This window comes from Dipteris shenzhenensis, chromosome 15, assembly GCF_047967505.1.
Source record: "Dipteris shenzhenensis isolate YYH24624 ecotype China chromosome 15, Dip_SZ_1.0, whole genome shotgun sequence".
Lineage (NCBI taxonomy): Eukaryota > Viridiplantae > Streptophyta > Polypodiopsida > Gleicheniales > Dipteridaceae > Dipteris > Dipteris shenzhenensis.
Genome location: NC_141610.1, coordinates 55,467,830 through 55,487,149, shown reverse-complemented (window position 1 = coordinate 55,487,149; position 19,320 = coordinate 55,467,830). Strand labels below are relative to the sequence as shown.

At 43.1% G+C, this 19,320-nt stretch overlaps 1 pseudogene; it reads left to right on the top strand.

Moving 5' to 3' along the window:
• Positions 1–1,335: 1,335 nt before the first annotated feature.
• On the top strand, positions 1,336–8,877 carry LOC147894015 (MFS-type transporter clz9-like; annotated as a pseudogene).
• Positions 8,878–19,320: the final 10,443 nt, after the last annotated feature.

The following is a 19,320-nucleotide window of genomic DNA, read 5'->3' as shown; positions in this document are numbered from 1 at the left end:
AGGAATGTACGATTACCATATGCAGAGGAATGCACTTAGGATTGCACTCCATGCATAGGATTATACTTAGGGGTGTACGATTCTTAATAGCCAGTAGTTTATGTTGGTCTCATGTAAATTCTATCTACCTTTTGGTTGAATGCAACTGAGGGATCTTCAAGCTTATTAGATCTATAGTTGTAGCTGAGAGATCCACCTATTTTGTACCTATTTTCTTGTCTTTTTTTCTAAGGACCCTTGCTTGGGTGCATCTAAGTCTAACTTACATCATTGATTGATTTATAGGCATCTTGAGAAGTGTGGTCTCCAAGCATAATCCATCCCGTGTTTCTCAACACAACACCACATACGTTTACACTGGTCAAAATTGTGTTTCTCAACACATTGTTTCCATAGCCATTGCAAACCCGAAGAAGCAAACAACTTGTAGCCAAAGGGAATAGGAGTCGGAGTTCTCAATTGAAAAGGACGAGTGTGGGTGCTCACCCCACAACCATTGCTGCCCCCCAATAGCCTTTGTTGGATACCACAGCCATTGCTGCCTCCCCTCAACCATTGGTGGGTGGTGATCCCACGATCATTATTACTACCTCCTCACAACCCATGGTGGATGGTGACCCCACAACCATTCCTGCCCCATCACAGCCATTGGTGGGTGGTGATCCCACGATCATTACTGCCTCCTCACAACCCATGGTGGATGGTGACCCCACAACCATTCCTACCCCATCACAACCATTGGGCGATGGCCATCCCATGACCATTACTGCCCCCTCACATCCATGGGTTGTTGGGCATCCTACAAGCCCAGCTCACACCAAGAGAAGAATAGAGCATACTTGAACTAAAGTGGATATGCGTGATGCCATGGATGCACACAAAAATGGTCTATCAATGAGGGCCTACTCAAAATTGTGGGGCATGAGTTGGAGTGCACTATCTACATGGTTAGAAGGCAGGACCACCAAGAAACGGAAGGGACTAGCACCGAGAAGGCATTGGTAGAATGGTGCTTTGGAATGCAAAAGGCTGGTAGAGGCATCATAGTTTATGACTTGAGCCTAAAAGTGGCCACCATATGTCAAACCCGGCATACCCCATTCACAAATGGAGTTCCTGGCAAAAGTTGATGGGATGGGTTTCACAGAAGGCATCTGGAGCTGACATTCCGAGTGGCAGAGCCAATTGATCACTCAAGTGATGTGAGCCTCTGTTCTAACATTGTTGCTTCCTTCCGTGACAACCTAGAGACAATGTATAATCTTCATCAATACCCACCTCAAAACATATGGAATGTTGATGAGACGGGGGTTGCAAGGATCTAAAGATGGAGGAATGAAAGTGCTTGCTAGGAAAGGGTCAAGGCAAGTATACAGGTTAAGGCCCGATTCAAGGGAATGGTGTACAATTCTTTGTTGTGTTAATGCAGTTAACTGGTTTTGCCATTCCAAGATATTACATATTCGAAGGCAAGAGAGCAATGCATAATTATCTAAGCCAATGTGAGGAGGTTGTCATGTCAATGCAAAACAAGGCATGGATGACGGGCCAACTATTCACCACATGGCTTGAGTATTTCAAGGCCTCTATTCCAAATGGAGTCACACCAACAAACAAGCATTTTCTCATAATTGATGGACATGGGAGCCACACCGGATTGGATGTATTAGCCAATGCTGCAGAATGGGGAATTGATATTGTGACATTGCCAGCACACACTTCCCACAAGCTCCAGCTCTTTGATGTGTCAACCTTCAAGTCTTTTAAGAGCAACTTCAACAAGGAAAGATCTTTTTGGTTGATGCATAATTTTTGCCCCCAAGTTTCAAAATCAAATCTTGCTGGCATATCATCCCAAGCACTAGCCACCACGACTCTCACAGAATCAAACATAAAGGCAAGTTTTCGTGCTACTGGGATATGGCCCTTCAATAGAGAAGTCATATCTCTTCTCATTCTTTTACCATCCTCTTGCGCCCATCTAGCTCCAACACACAATCCTGGCTCTACGGACTTGCCAATGTCCATCAAATCACATCACTAACTAGCAATGGCATATTGTTAACCAATCGGTTAACATGACCCCCTTCCTGCGAGTCCTCTAGATTCTATAACGTTCATGGTTGTTGGAGTGTTGTCAATGAAGGTAATGCAAAGTAGTCTTTCGTGTGCACTGGGTTGAATCTTCTTTTGGTCCATTGCACTAGAGGGATGTAGTGGCTCCTTGTTATGGAATGATTGCTAGAAGTATGGATGAATGATTATTCTGGAACTAGCACCTTAGGGTTGGAGTGAGCGGAGTTGAGTACTTGTGACCATTCAAAGAAGGAATAAGAAAAAGGAAAAGAAAATCTAAGGGGCAAGTTATTAGGAAGAAGATGTTAGTAGGGATTGATGTAAGATCCTAGTGGTGTTAGTGTTAGCAGAGTAAGTAAATTGCATTCTCATGCTCCTCCTAAGTCCCATATTTGATTTGAGTGGGAATTCTAATGGATTCTCGTCAAACTATATCTTTGTCATGCATGGTAGAATGTCTCAAGTTGTGCAAGACATTTTGTCTTGCTTCTCTACATTGAAGTTCCTTTAAAATCCATTTCATTGAGGGCATTTGGAAGCATTTGAGCCCAATAAGGTTGTGGCACCATATGGAGCTTTATTTGTCTGAGTCTTCAAATCGAGAGGAGTCTAATAATACACCATACAAACCCCTAAAATGAGGACTATGGCTAAAGAGGTTTATAAAAGGGGGATACTAGGAAAGGCTTCTAAACTAGAACTAAAAGAAAAGAAAAATAAAGAAAAGAGGATGAGTAGAAGTTAGATAGTTAATGGTGATATTAGTAAAGAAATGTGAAAAAAGCTTTGAGGGTCACAAGAAACTCATCCAAACCTAGATTGGTGTAATCACCTTCACCCTAGAGTTAAATGCATCCTCGAGAGTTGAATGCATCCTTAAGAGTTGCCTGTGGAGAACTAGTTGTCATTCCATGAGTAAAGTCAAGTTCAAGACCCTGATTACTTAGGCATAAGTCAGTGCCTTGTTCTGTTTTGGTTGTGCTAATGGGATTTGTTATTGATGCTGATTGGTATATTGAATTTCTATTGCTTTCTGGCCAAAGAGCCCTTGGGTTGATGTACTTGTGATTTGTTGAGTGTGCCGTACTGAGGATTGACCGCCTTATTTCACCTAGGACTTCCACATGTTATAACTTTATTGCTTTTAATGGACACGCCTAGATCTAGCAAGAACATCATTTTCTAGACCACCAAAGGAATATGAATTGTATAGCTATTTGGAATCTCATGTAAGTATAATTATCAATTCGAAGGAGAGTCATTAAGACATCACTAGAGATCTTTGTTGTGGCGATCCCATTGTTGGCATTGCTTGAAGTTCTTTGAGATTCTTGATTATAGCAATAGGTTCTTGTGGAGCTGCTCCATTTTTTAGAGCAAGTTCTCATGGATCTACCGTTGACATGTTTCTTGCTGTCAATGTTGCACCATTGAAGATTGTATCTCCCACATGTACCAATTCTATGATACTCATGATACTCATGGTAATAAAGTGATATATGTTCTATGTATCAAATGTGACTAGGATTGCAATGTCTCAGAGATATTTTGCTTTTGTTGAGTCCAAGTTTCAGCTAAGAAAGTTGTCAAGGATGAAGCTAATTCATTGTTCACATTGGGAGGTGGATTCATGTGTAGCCTAGAGGGGGAGAGGCAACAAGAAGGTAGATCTTGTAGGGTAGCAAAAGAGGCACCATAGGGCTTGAACTAGGGAGACATGTCGATGCTAATGTTGAGGCTGTTGCAACTACTCAAGGCAGAGGTTGTACGCTTTTACACAACAATACTATCAATCTATAGTCCGTTGCTCACCCGCCAATTGTTGATGTTGTCAATTGTCTCCTATGCCCCTTTTGTTGTTTAGGCTTTGTCTCCCCTCTTTTTTGGGCCCTACAAGGGTCCTAAGGGATGTCTTGGTTAGTGAGTTGCTAATTAGGTCCATAGTTTTGAAGTTAGTTCATTTGGTCAAATTGACCATGTAAATTGTGGTAAGTATGAGGTTTAAGTGTGGGTTAGTAGTAGTTTAAGGCCTTCTAATGTTTTTAAGGTTTAAGGTTTTTGTTTGCTTGTAGAGGTCCTAAATCTTCTTGTCTTTTGCTTGTCCTCTTGTGGAGATCCTAAATGCTTTTATCTCTTAATAGGTATTTCTCTCTAAAGAAGGAGACTCTCTTTGTCTCTTATATGACACCACCTCAATATTATTCTTGCCAAAATAGGCACGTCCTCACTTTTATTTAATGGTCCATCCACCACACACACACACCTCTTTCGCCTCTTTTCTCTCCTCTCTTTCACTCATCTACCTTTCCCCATATTCTTTCACGTTCACTTGCTTTCTCTATTTTCCTTTCCTTCCAATTTATACCTATCATTTCCCTTCTACAAGCTATTGGAAAAATTATCGAGCTACTTTACAATTAAACTTATAATGACACTCCAAAAGGCTAGGACCTTAGGGGGATCCCCACCTTGTTCTCTTTCGCCATGCTCTCACTTTCTTCTTATGCTTGCTTTTTTTTTTTCTTGCAATATTTTATGAGCTTCATGATTGGGAGAAGGGCATGATGCCCTTCACACCTTTCATTTTTGCAAGAAAGGAAGAGCCAAGGTATGAAGGAAGAAATGGGTAGGGTTGAGAGGAAACAATGCTCAAGGTTGGAGAGAAAAGGAGCAAGGGGATAGGGAGGGGATTGAGGGGAGGTGTTGGGCAAGGTGGTAACAATGGAAGGGGGAAGGGAGTGGAGTGAGCATGAAGAGGGAGTGGGCTGAGTAGGAGGGGGAGCAAGTTGGGTAGGGAGAGTGGAGGGATGGATGGGGGGGAGGGGGAGTAGAGGGAAATAAAGGGGGGGGAATGGCTTGAGGAGTGGGAGTAGAGTAGAGAGGGAGCGGGGGTTGGGAGCATGCCAAGAGCAACGGGAGGGTGGTGGGTGGAGGCACTCGAGTAGAGCGGAGAGGGATTGGCATATTGAGGAGCTTTCCAAGATAGTGGATAGCAGTGATGTCAGTACTATACTTCTCAACACATAGCCAAGTTTTGTTTAGGAGAGCTCGAGGGGACATATTTCATATAGCTAGATTAGTACAACAGAGATTTCCCTTGGCCCCTCTTCTTTTTCATATTTGCTGCAAAGGCTATGAGTAGCTTTCTAAGAGACAAAAAACATTAAAAACAAGCTTCTCATGATTAAAAATGCTTTCCAATAGAAAATGACAGTTTTCATATTTTTTCCATCCAAACACATACTTCTTCACTCATCCCTCTCAAATGTAATTAATTACCAAAACATTTATGCAATATGCTGAATGGTCAAAAGCTCTACCTATGGAAGTTTTCTAATCATCTCATGGGCGCTGCTGTAAGTAAGCTGATGCACAAGGGTGCTGCTATATGCAAGCCTCAATTAACTGCAAGTACACTAGTTTGTAGGGAGCAGGTAAAGGGGGAAAGAGCGGCACAATATTGGGTCTAAGGTTGCAGCCTTTGGGAACATTTCCAACAAAAGAGTCACCCGTGTATGCCTAGCTAAGCAAGGCTGTTTTTTCCAAAATGAGTTTGCAATTAGGATGAATTGTGAGCCTCTCGGTGCATCAATTGGCGCAAAAACTAATTCGGGAGGTGTTAGATGTCAAAATGGATAGGCAAATGTTGCCAAAAATAAAAATCCTGTGCTCCTAAAGGCCTTGAAATTAGGGTGGCATAATACCAACCCGCTTCCCCTAATGTTTGATTCCCTCGAGAATACAAATGTGCCCCTAGGGAGGAAAAGTAAGAAAATCGACCATTCCAATTTTCCACCACAAAATGAAAATCGTGTAGAAACACTCTTGCAAAACCACATATATTTGGCTCTTGTTCTACAAACAAAATAAACAACTTTATTATCATTGCTAGGAAGAATGGTGGTGAATTGATAATAGTAAAGCATTCATTTTTTAATATACATTAATGAGTTGTAAAACAATCATTTATATGTTGGAGGAAAATGCAAAAACTCCCTAATAACAATCACCATGTTATGTTAGAGCTACACATCTTCAAAATTCAAATAGCTACAAATTACATTGTTTCACAATCTAGCCTTCAATGCCTTAGAGCCAAAGCTTTGTGGGGTAGATCTTGTGGAGCCTTGCTCCTCCAAGCTATCCACTATTAAGATTCCATGAGTCAATGTAGGCAAGTTCAGTTATCACCCTCTTTTTTGTGTTTTAGCTTTAAGTTGTACATTGCATGTAATCGATGTCTTTTGATGTTGTATTATGTCTTGTGTCCCCTTTGGCAATTGCCCTTCTTGTGTTATTAGAAATGCATATACCAAAACGTCTACCTTGTTTAGCTTCACTGCATTAAGCCTGGACAACCCTTTGTCTCCCTCTTCTCTTTTTGACTATGCTTTATTGTTACCACCATCTCTCGTGTCCTTTCCGATCCCAACGCATTTCATTAGAAATAAAGGGAATCTTCTATTCTATATGCCTATTCACATATAATAATGAATCAAGAAACCGCACTTTTGTGTATTCTGGAGAGGGTAAGTATCTTTGGCTTATCTCAATCCTTGAAAGCATTTGTGGACTTTGAGGTGAGTATGTCACCAAGATGTTGAAAAAATTGAAATTTCTATTAATCAGTTGTGGGGAAAAGAAGAGGGGTGAAAAGGAAGATGGCAAGGCCATGATTAAACTAAGGGAAAAAAGGGGCCGCCGGGGGGGGGGGGGGGGGGTAAGGAGTTTCAATTAAAGAATAACGGAGGTAGGGGCATTAAAGAAGGAGCCAAGTGAGGTGATATTGCGGAGGGGAGGAAAGGCCACTTATGAAGGGGGCACTTATGAGGTCAAAAACCGATGCACCTCTATTGACTTAATCTTTTATACTTCCTCTTCAACTTTCATAACTATAGCAATCTAAAAAGGAAATCTACTAGGGTCATCAATTGCTAACAAAATGACCATTATATCGACTATCTAGGATGCATGCAATTTTGAGCTTTATCCTCGATCTAATTTCTTAGAGATTTCCTCCTCCTTGCTTTTCTCTTGTGGTAATAAGGAGGCATATTGAAGGATCTGCAGAAATGCAAACAAAACTTTAGTTTCAAGTTCAGTGTTAAGTTAATGTTATGTATAAATTTGAAGGATAGACATAGGAATTATCAAGGGACATCATAACAAACAGGACTGGCAAATGTGGGTAGTTCCATTATGAGTATTAGAAAATATCAATACAAGAATCAAGAGTTACATTGTGTATTTGCAGGGATTTCCTATATCTTACCAATGCAGGCTTTCTAGGAATAAAACCAATGTGTGTGCATCTGTGTGTATGTGAAGGACTTCAAGTAGGAAAACCATTGTGTTTGCAGAGATTTCCCATAACTTACCAAAGAAGGCTCTCGAGGAATAAAACCAAAGTGTGTGCATCTGTGTGCAAGTGTGTATGTGTGTATGTGTGTATGGGAAGGACTTCAAGTCGGAAAAATATGTGTATGTGTGTGTGTGTGCATGCGTGCGTGTGTACATGCTGTTTGTGACACTAAGGGACCACGTGCAACCTTAGCTTTAAATTTCTCACTTCTCTTTCCTAGCAAGAGATGTGCTTGTGGAGCAGTGTGCTAAGGTGGCACTTGTGTGCACATGCAGGTTGCACAATGTGCCTGCAGAGTGATAACTGTGTGCTTGCAGGGGTCAATGTGCCACATGGCACTGATGATGTGGTAGATGACGATGTCAGCAAAGGTGACATGGTAGATGATGTGGCAATTGACGTGGTGCAGGCGACATGTCAATGATGATGTGGCTAGATGACATGGCACAGGTGATGTGGCAAGCGTTGATTGGTCAACGTGTTGACATGGCAGTCGGTTGATGACATGGCAGATAAGATTCTTTGATGATGTGGTAGCCTCACGGGGCTACTGACGTGGAGAGATAAGACTGACATGGCAATCATGCCACATGTCAAAAGCTTGATCACTTGAAGGTGAATGATGTGACAGAGTTATCTGCCATGTGTCATTATGTGGGGCACTGGAATCTTTTGAGATTCTAATAGAATCTAAAAAGATTATGTCTGCCTGTGCATTCCATCTGCCAGTGAGGAGATCTGATCGCATGAAAGTGTTGGAGCGAGGCTGTGGATCTGAAGCATCGTTTAGAAGGCACTGGGCGTTGGAGATAGTCCTTTGGAGTTCGGAGCTAAAGCCGCGTCGTGTGGAAGCCAAAAGGTTCCGTCGAGTTGTATGGAGATATCACTACTATGTGGAAGTGCTGCTTGGAGCTTTTGACTGTTAGCGTGGGATTAGAGCTGATAAGAGTTGATAGGAGCTACGCTTTGGAGATTGCGCGTCTTGCTCGCACGCCCAATTCAAGCTGGTTGTCAACCTATCATTACTAGTGCTTGGGCTTGCGGAGCCTTGTTGATAGCGCATAGGAGGCTTGAAGCACAGGATCTTGGAGGCTGCAAGCTTGTAGAGGCGCTTGTGATGTGCTGTAATGGTGCAGCCAGTCGCTCGGGTCACTAGCCGATGTACGAAGACTCTGGTCGCCTTTCTGTCGAGCTGCCTTGCAGGAATGAAGTCCATGGCTGGCAAGGTTTCCTGAGGAGTGTTGGAGGCTTTGGCTAGCTATAGGAGTTATCGTTATGCAGGGTCAACGAGTTGAGACTTGGGCATGGGCGCTTGGCAGATTGCTGTCGTTGGAGTACAGAAGATCGCGAGTCGTGAAGGCTGTGCTAGAGGAGCGTCCGAGTTGTTGAAGTCGGTTGGCAACTTTGGAGAGCGGCTAGTTGTCTTGCATTTGAAGTAGAAGGCTGGTAAGGCTATGCTGGAGTAGCTGTTGAGATGAAGATGACTCACGCGCACAGCTAACGTTCCTTGATTTGACTAAGTTTGAGAGCTGTGTGTAGGTAGAAGTTAGACTCTTTGGTATGTTATAGAGTCACGGGCCCGTTTGGATGTGGAGCCACTGTTGCAAGTTAGCTAGGTGCCTTATAAGAGCTAGGAGCTGATCGAGTGCTGCTTGCCTTGTAGTAGGCCATGCTTGCTGTTACAGCAGGAGGTCGATGGCTACTAGCTCAAAGAGCTTGTAAATGGAGTGCAATGATACAAGAAAGTGCTCTCTCTCTCTCTCTTGGCTTTCTCTCGCAAACAAATCTCTCACAAATAAAAATTTCTTTCTCAGAGAGAATAGATCCCAACACTCAATGAATCTCTCTCTCACAATAGAAATCCTCTTAAGAGGAAATGAATGAATAGATAAAGTTCTCTCATAAATAAAGAATGAAATGGAAATCTTCTTCCAATGGATGGAATTTTCTATCACTCTCTCACAAGGATGGCGCCTCAGTGGAAGGCAGAACCATGCTCTGATAACATGATTAAATATGAAGAGGGGAGAGGAGAAGAGTGGAGATGAGGAGAGAGGGCACAACTAGAGAGCACACCACAAATGAATAACTGTACACTAGATTTAGTTGAAATGAATAACTGTACACTAGATTTAGGTGGGTATCACTGTGATTAGTAGGTGATGGTGGATGCTACCTACCAGCCACCCCTCTATTCTCCACCTGATTGCTCCCTTACAAACTACGTTCTCTCCCTACCTACGATTTGGCATCTTAATCTCCTTACACCTCTCTATCTCCATCGGCAACCTGTGTCTCCCTTCCAATGTTCCTCCTTGCTCGTAGCAATGGTCGTCACTTTCATGATAATAAGCCTCTCATCCTTCTCAGCTAGCTACCTTTCCCTCGGTTCACTCGATGGCATGAACTCCTGACTACAAGCACCAACTATTACTATCGTGTCGCCAACAACCTCTTCCATTGCCTTTGTCTGGCTTATGAAGCTCCTACCTTGTGTACCCTTCCTCACTTCATGGCACCTTCAACTCCACGTGTTGCCACTATTGGGTTGCCTCACTACTCCCGTGACCACCTTCCATCCCTTCTCGGCTCTGTGTCTTAGAGCACCTCTCTACACTGTCTACAGCAACCTCAGCCCCCCCTTTTTTTGCTTGTTTACTCAATAGCTACCTTTTTGTATGATAATGACTACATACCCCTGTTCGAGCTCACCTCCATAACTACCTCCATAGTGTCATTTTGGCTCGCCTTCTTTTGGTCGCATGAGTTGCATACATGCTCTCGTTGCTACGCTAGTTGTCCGTTTGAACCCCCTTAACACTTTGGTGAGTGTCTTTTTGGTTGGTTAGAGCTCCCCCGGATGCTCCTGGCACTTTATAGGCTTACTCGATCTCCTCTGGCTTCTGGTTTGTGGGCTTGCTCCCTCTACTGCAATCTCCCATTAGCTTTTACCTCTCTTTCGAGTTTGTTGCTCTCCTACTTTCTTAGCCGTCGTTGCTCCTTTTCGTGACGCAGGCTTTTTTCTTTCTTTCATATCCATTGCTTTCTTCTTTGGTTGGTCTTGTGTGTTAGCTGTTTGCGGGTCTCTAGTGTGCTCGATTGGTTATGTCAGCTGGGTGGCTTGCTTGCTTGTTGTGGCTAGCTGTTGGTCATCATTGGTTGTAGAGGTCATACGCGGATGGCTTTTGGGTTGCACTGGGTTACTCAAGCTCTACTTGTTGCGAGTTTGTTGGTGGTTCTTTCTTGCATTTCGAGAAGGGTTCTTGCTTGAGTCCATGTGCTTGCCACTGTGCACCTTCTATGCGAGGTTGGCGGTCTCTTGCATTGCTTGGCATGTTCATTTTAATAATGTTTCATTAACTCTTCCCTTTTACACTTTTCCTTTATATATTATTCACTGGATATAATTTTGTTTGCATTCTTCTACAATTGCATGTATTTATTTTCTCTAAATTCCTTCCTTTTAAAATTTTCATTATATGTACTTCATCAAAATTTGCTCTTTTCATATTTAGTTTATTTCATGCAATCCTATCAAGTACGGTATTCAAATGCTTTAGGTGGGCCCTTTTTCTATCTAATGCTTTATGTAAATTAATGCAATTTGCTTAGTAGCTTAACACTTCTATCAATTAATCATTTAATTGTGTAAGTAAACTATGGATCACTTGTTCATGTTAGCATGGGCTTTGAAAATTTTAATAATTGTATCCTTAAATTGTGATTTACACTGTATGGTCTGAATATAAGTTTTTCCCAAGTATTTTTTGTACAATTGATTTAATTATTATAATGTTAATTCCATGCAATTTATGATATTTCCTCATGTTAACTCCATCCTGTTGAAGACTGAGGACTACCCCCCTAGATGTTCTAAATACTTACTTTTGAAATGAGTGGATTACCACCCCCCTTATATCTTAATTGTGATATTTATTGTAGAATCTTGATGGATTTTTGGGTCTTTGGTGTAAGTGATAACAAGCTAGGGTGCACACGTAGTACCTGTCTTCCCTCACAAATCTATGTTGTTCTAACATCTAGGTTTGTTTGGATGGTGGCAAGTAAGTGGACCCTCACCTTGGAGCTTGTACTACCTGACGGATTCGACACTTGTATACGTATTTTCGAAACCCTATTGGGGTTGGCCATTTGATATCAAATTTAATTTGAATGCTTCAAGTGTTTATTCTCCATGTGTGAATTATTTCTATTAATGTATTTAAGCTATGCTAGTATTGAATCGATTGTATGGTTCATTTATTGATGGGATTATTAAATCTAAACACACACACACGTGCACACACACACACACATAAACATACACTTTTACTGCATTGTAATGTTGGACTAGCATTCAAGGCTAGACCATAACATTACATCTGATAATTCTTGAAATGCTTTGAAACAATAATTATGGCTCATAGTACATGATATAGGTCCAAACATCACAACTTACAATACTAACGTATGAATTCATATCTGTGAAATAGTAGTTGGAGCCTCTAGTGATCGTAAAAGAATACATATACTTCAACATCCAATAATCGTTGGTATGCTAAGATTTGCATCCCATGTTACATGATGGGAACCCAAGCATCACAACCAAAAATATTTGCATACGGATTCATCTCGGTGATATTTATGATAGGAGCCTTTGGATGATATTAAAATGATACATCTATTATGTTCCTTGTAAGGACCAAAATTCTAAAATACAATTCAGGACTGTCTGAAGAGTGCTCATAAGAATACATGGTTTTCATGATTAAAGAACATAAAATTCATAAGGTTAATCATGCATATTTTTACGTAGAAGTGCTCATGTAGAAATGAAAAGACACACAAAAGTGAATCGATTGGGTCAGCCTAATCATGGATTGGCTATATAAATCTCCCATACGTGCCATAGCTACTAAAAGCGCAGCATCTTCCTCCTGAGTTAGAGCATAATAGACACTTCTAAGCTCCTACGCACCTCTCTACCCTAAGCCACATCCAATAGGCTTCTCTTACTTTGTAGAGGCAATCTTGCTATTACGTAGACCAATTCTTGAGCATGTAACTAGCGTCCATCACGGAATAGCAAACTCACCATCAAGCTCTCGTGGCTTACTAGATTGACTAGTGCTATCTTACATGGCTACATGTGGAGCTTGAAATATGCACACATCTAATAGGAGGTGTCGCCCATGAACTGGCCCACAAACTGAGATTCAACCATCGAATGGTCGTGATGGTTCTAGTCGCACCAGAACACCTGAATATCACAAGAATTGGCTAGATAGATTAGCATAGCTCCTAAGCTCTCATACAAAGGGTTGTGCAAAAGACTCCAAAGCTCATGATGCATGCGGAGAGTCTGTGAAACGAAGCTACCTGTTTAGTTGTGTGCCCCAATCGACAAATGATGTGAGTTTTGACGCCACGATTGACAACCTGGTCGACACCTCGAGAACAATAATAGGTAAAAATTGTCCCTGGTCTCTTATTACGCATCTCCTTCATCACCACGGGTAGATAAGTATATCTCGATTGCTCAAAAGTAGCTCATACGACAAACAATAATTGGTTTGAATGCTCTTTGAATGGCACCTCTACAAGTATCATGTTCATATCATTCTTTCATACACTGATTATGGCTAGACAATTTGATGGGCTTGGTGGCAAACAATTGTAGGCTCATGATCTAAGGAATGACTTACTAGGTTGAAGGCCACTCTCTAACAAGCAACAAAAGCAACCTCTGTCCCTAAGACAAGGTAATTCATTTTCAACAAGCTAGAAGTCTTTGAAATTTGGTACACACTTACACTAAACAAAATGGCCCCAATTGAAGTGCCATTTTCTCTCACCTCCTCCCTTGGATCTAGCCTTGATCTATGGCCTAGATTGAAGTGCCTTTTGAATTCATCCCCTCCCTTGGATCCACCACTTGATCTATGGCCTAGATTGAAGACATTTTCCTCTTATCCCCTCCCTTGGATCTACCCCTTGTTCTAATGGCTGGGAGTGCTCTACCATAAATTTAAAGGTGACTCTTGGATTGGAGATAATCCCTTGAAATTAGGAAACACTAATTGGAGGCCCTTCTGAGACCCATTTCTCCCCTAATGATGATTTTTAACAATTTGGAGGATTCGAGTGAAGGCTCACAGCTCTTTTGAATTACCTATCCAATAACCAAGATGAAATATGCCTAGTTTTTCATAAATCTATTTACATAGATTTTCCATAAATCTATTTAAATGGAGCATGTAATGTTTTGGCTTAAGGTAAAGCAGTCAATGGGCTACGGTGGCCCAAAGCTTGACCCTACCAAAGAATATAGGTGATAATTTTATAAAACAAGAGTTCGAGCACGTGCAATGGCCCCCTCTCTTCTTTATCTCTCTAACCCCCATGCAACTAAATAGCCCCCTATCTCCCCCTCTGCCTCATTGTTGTGGCATCAGTAGCTATCACCATCACTGCATGTGGCAACAACAGCAAAGTAGCAACCACCATTGCAAGCAGTCCCCCCCCCTCTCTCTCCCTCTCTCTCTCTCTCTCTCTCTCCCCCCCCCCCTCTCTCTCTCTCTCTCTCTCTCTCTCTCTCTCTCTCTCTCTCTCTCTCTCTCTCTCTCTCTCTTTCTCCCTCCCTTGGATCATTCTCGGAACATTTGCCTCCCCCATATACTTACACGTGGAAACAATACCATATAGTCCTATTTACTAAAACATTCCTGTCTTCACTAAGAACACCATCACCACCTCATCCACCAAACAATGCAATTCAAGAACTTTTTTGTGAAAGAAAAGAACTTTGCATTTATGATTTAAAAACCCAACCATACAAATCAATCAACTATGGGTTAATAAAATCAAGGAAGAAATGGCAGACAAAAGTAGTTGTCCCACTAGCCCGGTTTTATAGAACCCGGCTCTCTACCTAGGGAATCTCAAAATTAGGACCTAGCAACCAAGGTGGGCTATACAACCAACGATTGGCTTGCCTTATGAATACATAAAGACACCTATAGGCCATGCCTTGTAGAAACACACCCACCTCTGAATGGTCATTGAAGATCTTGATGTCCCATGCTCCTAAATGGCATGCAAGGTGTAGGTGATGTCTTGCCAAATGGCAATTGGGGTAGGGGAAGGAGCGGGTCGAAATCAGTGCCTATGTGAGGCAACCATCAGAGCCCAAAATTGATGGTTCAACATGTCGAAACACTTTATTTACAATAGGTCTTTACATGCATGAAATTTGGGTTCAATCCGGGTGCAATTTGTTCTTTAAACGGTCGTGATACGGGTTCCTAAAAAAGGAGTCAAAAATGTCAGGGGTTTAGAGATGCGTTAGTGTCATAGGGACCGTCATGTTAAAAATGTGCCTAGGATTGTTCCACGTGAGTGGGAAAATGTGCCGGTGTAGACGGATTGTCAATCGGAGGTCTTGACGAAATTTTATGAGTGAATTAGTGCAAAAAAGTCACCCACATGGGGGTGCAAATTAATGTCTTTTATGGATGCCTAAATGGTGTGGGATTGGCTGAAAAAATTCTCGTAGCTCAATGGTTTCATGTGTGAAGTGTGGTTCAATCTGGGTCCAATTTGGGTTCCAAACGGGCAAGATATGGACCTTCAAAGTTAGGGGATTTTAGGGGCCCTTGTGTCTTTAGGGCCAAGTGTGAATGGTCCTAGACCTTTGACCTAACTAGGGTTGTGCACTAACTGCTAGTTAGTTTGGACTCAGTTACTATAACTGGTCCTTAGCCTAACCTAGTTTATGTAACTATAACTGTTAATTTGACTGTAGTTAGTCTAACTAACTAAAGTTAATTTCTAATTAATCCATAGTTAAGTTAATCTAAACCTATGATCAACTAACCTAACTAAAGTTCAACTAACCTAATCGGTGGACAACTTACCTAACCGGTGGGCAACTAACCTAATCGATGGGCAACTAACCTAACCTAATGTCAACTAACGTAACTATGGTTAGTTTGTTTAGGGTTGGTTTATCCCTCTTTTTTTTCCTTTTTTTTTTTGGGAGAGAGAGAGAGGGGAGGGGATTAGTTAGTCTAAAGCCTTAAGGCTAAGGCTTGGCGGGCACCACTGTCATGTGGCACATGGGCGGGCTCTGCCTTTGCACGGGTGCCATCGCTATTGGCATGAGCGCCACCTCTGTGCGGGCGTCACCTCATGGTGCACGGCCGGGCTCCACCTTTGCATGAGCATCGCCACTGCTGGCACGGGCGCCGCCTCTGTGCAGGCATTGAGGCAGAGTCTAGAGGATAGTGAGACTGATGCTCTTTGGGCTTCAAGTGGTCGTGCACCTCACAGCGATCCATTGCATGGTACATGGGCGGGCTCTACCTTTGCGCGGGAGCCACCGCCACTAGCACAGTTTAGAGAGAGTGGGAGAGGGGGGAGGGCTGGTGAGGGGGGGGGAGAGAGAGAGAGAGAGAGAGAGAGATAGAGAGAGAGAGAGATAGAGAGAGAGAGAGAGAGAGAGAGAGAGAGAGAGAGAGAGAGAGGGGTGAGGGGGATAGAGGGAGGGGTGGAGGGAGTAAAGGGAGGGGTAGAGGGGGTCGAAAGAGGGAAAAAGAGGGGGGGGGTGGAGGTGGAGATGGGGGGAAAGATGGAAAGGGGGGGGTGGAGGTGGGGGATGGAGGTGGAGATGGAGATGGGGGGGGAAGACAGAAGGGGGGGTGGAGGTGGAAATGGGGTGGAAAGAGGAAAGGGGGGGTGGAGGGGGTAAAGGGGGGGTGGAGGTGGAGATGGGGGGGAAAGAGGGAAAGGGGGGGAGTGGAGGTGGAGATGGGGGGAAAGAGAATGGGGGTTGGAGGTCGAGATGGGGGGAAAGAGAATGGAGGTGGAGGTGGCGATGGGGGAAAGGGAATGGGGGGTGGAGGTGGAGATGGGGTGTAGAGAGAGGTAGAGAGATGGTGGAGATTAGGGGGTGGTGGAGGAGATGGGAGATGGAGGGGGAGGGTAAAAAGGGGAGATGGGGTGTAGAGAGAGGTAGAGAGATGGTGGAGATTGGGGGGTAGTGGAGGAGATGGGAGATGGAGGGGGAGGGGGAAAAAAGGGGAGATGGGGTGTTGAGAGATGGTGGAGATTAGGGGGTGGTGGAGGAGATGGGAGATTGAGAGGGAGGGGAAAAAAAGGGGAGATGGGGTGTAGAGAGAGGTAGAGAGATGGTGGAGATTGGGGGGTAGTGGAGGAGATGGGAGATGGAGGGAGAGGGGAAAAAAAAGGGAGATGGGGTGTAGAGAGAGGTAGAGAGATGGTGGAGATTGGGGGGTGGTGGAGGAGATGGGAGATGGAGGGGGAGGGAAAAAAAGGGGAGATGGGGTGTAGAGAGAGGTAGAGAGATGGTGGAGAGAAAAAGGATGATTACCTTGAGTGGGGGAGTTAGGGGATGGACAGAAAAAGTGCAGGTGGTCGGGAGGAAGATGATGGGAGGTGGATATGGAGATGGAAGGGGGGGTGACGGAAAAAGTAGTGGTGGAGGGGGGATTGACAGAAAAAGTGGTGGTGGTGGTGGACAAAAAATAGAGAAAGACAGAAATTATGGCGGCTTAACGGAATTTGGAGAAGGAGGTGGCTAGCAAAAAGGGTGGGGAAAGAAATGAGGGGGGTTGATGTTGCTTTTATAAGATGTGGGGGGATTAAGGGTTAATTTTGGGTGTTTAGTGTATTAATGAGATTTTGTAAGTCAACATTATCCTTTTGCATTATTTGAAAGCATTTTTTCACTCCTTTGCCTTGAGGGATGTATCTTGTATGGTTTTTCGTAGGGGGTTCTTTTTTCACACATGCAAGCACGTGCTCTGCTTTCACTTCAGGTGCTAACCTCCTCGGCAGCAGTGCCAAATGTTATCTTAGTTTTATCCATGTGCAAGTTCCGAGGATGTTGGTCACTTACAGTCGTGTCGTTGCTCATTGTAGCATAGGTGTTTATAAGTGTAGCATAGGTCCTCGGGTCGTGTTCTGATGAGAGGTGTAGACTAAAGTGTGGAAAGTAGATCTCATGCATGCGTGAATGAGAAAGAGGGCTTGATTATAACGATTGATGGAGGATCTCGCCTCCACGGGAGTTCAAGGGTTTAGAAGGGGATTTCAGGGTTAGAAGTGGGGACAAGGTTGAGATACTTAACTAGGAGTTCCAGGGTTCAGAGGGGGTTGCATGGTTTAGGAGGAGTCCAAGTTTGAGGAGTGGAGAGCTAGTCTCCTTCGCGGATTTGAGGGGTAAGGGTTGAGGAGAAGGGAGGGAGGAGGAGGGAGGAGGAGGAGGAGAAGGGAGGAGGAGGAGATGGAGAAGGGTGGAGGAGGAGGTGGAGGAGAAGGGAGTAAGGAAGAGGAGATGGAGGAGAAGGAAGGGAGGAGAAGCGAGGAGGAGGAGGAGGGAGTTCAAGGGAGGGAGGAAGGAAGAGGGAGGAAGGAGGAGGAGGAGGGAGTTCAAGGGTAGAGAGTGCAAGGGTAAGGGCATGCTAGGACACGATAGTGTAAGAGAGCATGAACGCAATGGAAATCAATCGCATGAACACAATAGTGAGCTTGAACACTGAATCCCAAAGAGTGGGAGCATTATTCCATTGAGAGATATTTATACATGTTGGTCTCTCCACTTTTGGGTCTCTACACAAAGTGGGGGAACCTTTTGCATCTCTATTACAAGCGGAGCTTCGTTGCTACTCTACACACACAATGCTTTCATAGTTGTCCTAGACTGCACTTCTAGCCCTTGTTGCCATAGGGTTAACAAAGGGATAGATATAGGAAGGGAAAGAGAGAGAGAGAGATTATATTTGAAACTGCTGTGTTTTTTTATCTGTTTGAGTGGATGAGTGAGGGAGAGAGATAGAAAATAGTCGTTTTCTTATTTGCAAGTATAGGAGGGGTAGATAGAGGAAGGGAAAAGAGAGACAAAGATTATATTTCGAACTGCTATGTTTTCTTTTATTGAGGTAATGATTGAGGGAGAGAGATAGAGATTCTATTTCAAACTACTAGGTTTTAGAAGTATTTGAGAAAGAAGGAAGAAAAAGAGATCCTAATCAAAGAGTTTTGGGAGGGAGAGAGAGAATGATATGATATTGATAATGTTTTCTTTATTTGTGGGGAAACAGAGCAGGAAGAGAGCATATCGTAACTAAGTATTTCAAAAAAATTTGATGTTTGTTTGTGTCAGGGGTACCTTGGAAGACTGATTGAGAGAGAGAAGCATTCTATGTTTTTTGTAATAATATTTTGCTTGTTTTTGTGAGAGGTTTAGTTAAAGGAGAGAGGGAAGGAGGGGGAGGGAGGGAGAGAGAGAGAGAGAGAGAGAGAGAGAGAGTTGCAAAGAAAGAGAGAGAGGGATAGAGAAAGAGAGAATAGAAGACATAAATTTGGAGGGTCTTTGAAAGGAGAAAGAGCTAATTTTAATCATATGGTAGAGGGGTAGAAACTATGGAAGCAGAAAATGATAGATACAAAAGTAGTTTACAGTTTGTTGTATTGAAGAATGTTAAGGATGAGCATGGGGAATGGATTCCTCAGCTCTACAGGAAATATTCTTGGATCACAATGTAACCCACTAATCGTGGGTGCTACAAAGTGGGTCGGAAGGATGCAAAGGACACCTCCAAACATTGGAAGGGAAGGATCTTAGATTTTGAAATTTCTCCTGGCAGTAACACAGTGACACAAGTATATATTCAGCATGTCTTTACCTATGCAAACATATATGTGCATCTGAATGAAGGACTTCCATATCTAGGCCCAATTGTAAGTTTTTCAAAGTGTACTAGTACTTCACTTGCTTTTTAGAGTATTTGCATTTATTTGGGGACGTTGACACTACTGTCTTATGCCTTGTATTTGTTTTACAGACTTATATCCATCTA